Genomic DNA, 6,078 nt, shown 5'->3' on the forward strand with positions numbered 1-6,078 from the left:
AAACTAAAGAACACTCAAGAAGACTTAATGATGTAAGCGCTCCTCCAACAGCAGAACATGGCTCCACCTTGATACAAGTTCAAAGGTCAACTATTATCTCTCTGACCAAAAAAAAAAACATATCTAGTCTCTGTGATAGTTGTGTTCATAGGCGTGTCGATCTTGATTATTGCATGTTTCTTCTTCTTCTTCTTCTTCTATCTTCTCCTTCTCCTTCTTTTTGAAAAAAAAACATTTTCCTCATCAGTTAAGCCACACTTATTCCATTCACTATGAAGCTGTCTTATGCCTAGTTCAAGAAATTAAATAAAGTGAACTTGAGAAGGATAAATCTAACAATTTTCCTCACGTAGTCTCACCAGTTCCTCTCAACTTACCCTTATTCAAGTCCGAACTCCAAACTTCGCCACAAACAATGTTAGGTGAACCGGGTTCACCTTCACCCACCTAACTACACTTCCCTCGTGAATCTAGTTTCCATCAACCTCGGTCTAGGTGATATTAGCTAAATGCATGGGACCCCCGGGGGTCATTCTACTGACTCACTCTCTCTCAGTTGACTAAGGGGAGTGGGGGATGTTAGAACACACCAGTCAGTGTATGAGTGACTCTCATCACCAGGATCCATGCGGCATCTACGACCACCCGAAGGACTCAACTCATCTTGGCCCCGATGGAATACCTGCGACAATTCCACACGACGCCAAGAGGGGGGATATGTAGTGATTCCTTCTCCAGAGATTCAAGCATGGACCTGGTGAACTTTTCCCGAATGTGTAACTTCAACTCGGAGACATCTCCTTGGGTTCCCACCATGCCTTTGGCAGCTCAGAGGTTTCGGAACCCTCCGATAAGGACCATAAATCATTGGAATGGTCAAAGGGGGGAGAGACTAGAGCAACAGTCCAGGATGCTGTGCCGTAAGAGGAAAAACCCTGACCAACTCGTGAACCCTGTTTGGTGGGGGACACACACAGCTCCCCCTTCTCCTGGTTCCAGATGAACAAAGACAGACTTGTATGTGAATGTGTCTTAATGTGTATTTCTGAAAAAGGACTTTTGTTTCCCACTTAACCCATGGTTTCCACAGGATGTTCAAGCAAACCAGATGCCCTGAACATGTGATGTTAAACTTGACATGAATGGTTGATTGTTATGTTGATCGTTATAAGAAGACAATGTGCTAGAATGGTCATGTTTGGTGTCGTTTGAATGCTTGAATTGAGATGGGAAAGTTTTGACAGATTGTGAGCAACTTTACAACTCAGGTAATGTTTTATTGTCAAATAAAACTCTGGTACTGGGGGGATCAAAATCTCCCATCTCAAGACTGGAATTTACGACCCCGTTAGAGGAGGAGGAGGAAGGCCAGGCTTGGAAATCCTCGTCCAATCAGCAATAGGTGATGGAACTCCTTCAACCAATCAAGACTGGACAAGGAGACTCTTCATGAGAGTTTAAAAGACCCAGTTTACAGAGGTTCAGCCTCTGTTCACCCCTCTGTTCAGCCCTCTGTGTCCCTCTGTGCTCCTCTCCCCTCTGTCCCTCTGTTGCCCTCGGTTGCGCTCTTTGCCCTCCTTCTGCCGCTTCCTCTGGCTCCTTCGCCTCCTACAACCAACTACAACCAACTTCTTCGACGGTTCCTGCTCAAGTTCCTGCAAAGACTCTTGCTTCTCCTCCACCCTTGAAGCCGTGCCAGCATTCCACTCGCTGCCCATCCAAGTGTGAGAGTGATCGAGAACTTCTCCAAAGTTGCACGTCGCCCTCGTCCTACAGCGGTCTGCCAAGCCAGAGCCTCCTTCAGGAACGGCCCAGTCACACCACGTGATCACAGCCGGCGGCCGTGACGAGTACGCGAGTCCAACTTCCAACAACCTTCCGCTGCCTGGAGTGTGTCATTAAGGCGACCACTCTAGAAGGTTGTTCAGACCGGTGAATCACCTGGCACGAGAGAAAGATACGCCTTCGGTCCTATGCCGCTCTCTGCCAGCTACGATCACCCCGTCTGCGACGAAAGATCCACGGCGGTCCGGAAGACGATCCAAGAGTGCCATCGACGCCTGAAGCTGCGGGTCCTCATCACCTCCAAGCCACCACGCTGAGAACCAGGACGCCTCCTTCCAAAGCCGCCTGCCTCCTCCCTCACCTCCTGACCGACCTTCTGCATCTACTCATCACCCTCTCATCCATCCATCCATCCCATTCATCCCTCCATTCATCGCCAAAGTAAGCCGCTGCTTGTCATCTCTGCACAGAGTGGTGTGTTGGGGTTTAGTAATATCATTACTTGCCTGAGGTTCACAGTTAGACTAGAACGTCTCAACTTTCCCATCAGTTACATACGCGTCTGATGCAGTATTGACATTGCTTCATAACTGGTTTGCGTTTCCATCGCGATATTGTTGGGACCATATTATTCTACTTCTGCATCTTTCCTGTTTCTTTCTGTTCTTTTATTCCTAAATAAATCTATAAAATTACGTTGGTCTTGATCACGTTACTTTGGAGTGTATTATAATCAATCTAAGAGCCTCTGATCAGTAAAGGACATTACATCACGAGTAGTGACTTCAGATAAATAGATTGATTACGCTAATAATTAATTAAGTTACCACAGTTAATTAATTAATTAAGTGTTAATCAAGAGAGCTTAATAGTCTCCTGGAAACTATATTTCAGGTGGTGCCCCAAACTTTCGAGGAGATATTATTTTTCATAATATCCACGTCACAGACGCAGGCGTCCGTGACCCGACAATCCGTCACTTTCACTACAAAGTTATCAACATTTTTATGTTTGGCGTTCCGGAGCCCGCCTTATCTCAGGCTGAAAACGCGTTTTCTGCATTGTGCAATAACTTTGCAGGGAAGCTTCAGAAGATGAATTTTTCAGATCCCACTATCGGAGAAAGGGTTTTTCTAGTAGTTGCACTTCAAATCTAAACTGTCTGAAGCGTTTTTTAAAAGTTATCAACATTTTTATGTTTGGCGTTCCGGAACCCACCTTATCTCAGGCTGAAAATGAGTTTCCTGCTTTGTGCCATAACTTTGCAGGGAAGCTTCAGACCATGAAATTTTAACCTCCCACTATAGCAGAAAGGGTTTTTCTAGTAGTTGCACATTAAATCTAAGCTGTCTGAAGTGTTTTTCCAAAGTTATCAACACTTTTATGTTTACCGTTCTGAAATTGACCTTATCTCAGGCTCAAAATGCGTTTTCTGCATTGTGCTATAACTTTGCAGAGAAGCTTCTTAACATTAAATTTTAACCTCCCACTATAGCACAAAGGGTCTTTCTCGTAGTTGCACATCAAATCTCAGGTGTTTGAAGTGTTTTCCCAAAGTTATCAACATTTTTATGTTTGGCATTCCGGAACCCACCTTATCTCAGGCTGAAAATGCGTTTTCTGCATTGTGCCATAACTTTGCAGAGAAGCTTCAGAAAATGAAAATTTCACCTCCCACTATAGCAGAAAGGGTCTTTCTAGTAGTTGCACATGAAATTTAAGCTGACTGAAGTGTTTTTCCAAAGTCATCAACATTTTTATGTTTGGCGTTCCGGAACAAACCTTATCTAAGGCTGAAAACGCGTTTTCTGCTTAGTGCCATAATTTGCTTGGAAGCTTCAGAACATGAATTTTTCACATTCCACTATAGCAAACAGAGTTTTTTCTAGTATTTGCACATTAAATCGAAGCTGTCTGAAGTGTTTTTCCAAAGTTATCAACATTTTTATGTTTGGCGTTCCGAAACCCACCTTATCTCAGGCTGAAAAGCTTTTTTCTGCATTGTGCCATAACTTTGCAGGGAAGCTTCAGAACATGAAAATTTAACCTCCCACTATAGCAGAAAGGGTCTTTCTAGTCGTTGCACATCAAATCTAAGCTGTCTGAAGTGTTTTTCCAAAGTTATCAACATTTTTTATGTTTGCCGTTCCGAAACCCACCTTATCTCAGGCTGAAAACGTGTTTTCTACATTGTGCCATAACTTTGCAGGGAAGCTTCAGAACATGACATTTTTACTTCCCACTATAGCAGAAAGGGTCTTTCTAGTAGTTGCACTTCAAATCCAACCTATCTGAAGTGTTTTTCCAAAGTTATCAACATTTTTATGTTTGGCGTTCCGGAACCAACCTTATCTCAGGCTGAAAACGCGTTTTCTGCATTGTGCCAAAAGTTTGCAGGGAAGCTTAAGAACATGAAATTTTCTCCTCACCCTATAGCAGAAAGGGTCTTTCTAGTAGTTGCACATCAAATCTATGCTGTCTGAAGTGTTTTTCCAAAGTTATCAACATTTTTATGTTTGGCGTTCCGGAACCAACCTTATCTCAGGCTGAAAACGCGTTTTCTGCATTGTGCCAAAACTCTGCAGTGAAGCTTCAGAACATGAAATTTTAACCTCCCACTGTAGCACAAATGGTCTTTCTAGTAGTTGCATATCAAATTTAAGCTGTCTGAAGTGTTTTTCCAAAGTTATCAACACTTTTATGTTTGGCGTTCCGGAACCCACCTTATCTCAGGCTGAAATCGCGTTTTACGCATCGTGCCATAACTTTGCAGGGAAGCTTCAGAACATGGACTTTTCACCTCCCACTATATCAGAAAGGATCTTTCTAGTAGTTGCACATCAAATCTCAGCTGTCTGAAGTGTTTTTCCTAAGTTATCTACATTTTTATGGTTGCCGTTCCGGAATCGACCTTATCTCAGGCTGAAAACGTGTTTTACATATTGTGCCATAACTTTGCATAAAGCTTCAGAACATGAAATTTTCACCTCCCACTATAGCAGAAAGGGTCTTTCTCGTAGTTGCACATCAAATCTAAGCTGTCTGAAGTGTTTTTCCAAAGTTATCAACATTTTTATGTTTGGCGTTCCGGAATCGACCTCATCTCAGTTTGAAAACGCGTTTTCTGCATTGTGCAATAACTTTACAGGGAAGCTTCAGAACATGAAATTTTCACCTCCCACTATAGCAGAAAGCATCTTACTAGTCGATGCACATCAAATCTAAGCTGTATGAGTGTTTTGTCAAAGTTATCACAATTTTTATGTTTGGCGTTCCGGAATCGACCTTATCTCAGGCTGAAATCGCGTTTTACGCTTTGTGCCATAACTTTGCAGGGAACCTTCAGAACATGAAATTTTCACCTCCCACTATAGCAGAAAGGGTCTTCCTAGTAGTCACACATCAAATCTAAGCTGTCTGAAGTGTTTTGTCAAAGTTATCACAATTTTTATGTTTGGCGTTCCGCAATCGACCTTATCTCATGCTGAAATCGCGGTTTACGCATTGTGCCATAACTTTGGAGGGAACCTTCAGAACATGAAAATTTCACCTCCCACTATAGCAGAAAGGGTCTTTATAGTACTTGCACTTCAAATCTAAGCTGTCTGAAGTGTTTTTCCAAAGTTATCAACATTTTTATGTTTGGCGTTCTGGAATCGACCTTATCTCAGTTTGAAAATGCGTTTTCTGCATTGAGCAATAACTTCGCAGGGAAGCTTCAGAACATGAAAATTTCACCTCCCACTATAGCAGAAAGGGTCTTTCAAGCAGTTGCATATCAAATCTATGCTGTCTGATGTGTTTTTGCTAAGTTATCAACATTTTTATGTTTGGCGTTCCGGAATCGACCTTATCTCAGGCTGAAAACGCATTTTTCGCATTGTCCCATAACTTTGCAGGGAAGCTTCAGAACATGACATTTTCACCTCCCACTATATCAGAAAGGGTCTTTCTCGTAGTTGGAGATTAAATCTAAGCTGTCAGAAGTGATTTTCCAAAGGTACCAACATTTTTATGTTTGGCGTTCCGGAATCGACCTAATCTCAGTTTGAAAACGCGTTTTCTGCATTGTGCAATAACTGTGCAAGGAAGCTTCAGATCATGAAATTTTCACCTCCTACAATAGCAGAAAGGGTCTTTCTCGTCGATGCTCATCAAATCTAAGCTGTCTGAAGTGTTTTTCCAAAGTTATCAACATTTTTATGTTTGGCGTTCCGGAATCGAACTTATCTCAGTTTGAAATCGCGTTTTCTGCATTGTGCAATAACTTTGCAGGGAAGCATCAGAACATGC

The sequence above is a fragment of the Synchiropus splendidus genome, chromosome 2 (genome assembly GCF_027744825.2).
Source record: "Synchiropus splendidus isolate RoL2022-P1 chromosome 2, RoL_Sspl_1.0, whole genome shotgun sequence".
In the NCBI taxonomy this organism is placed as follows: Eukaryota; Metazoa; Chordata; class Actinopteri; order Syngnathiformes; family Callionymidae; genus Synchiropus; species Synchiropus splendidus.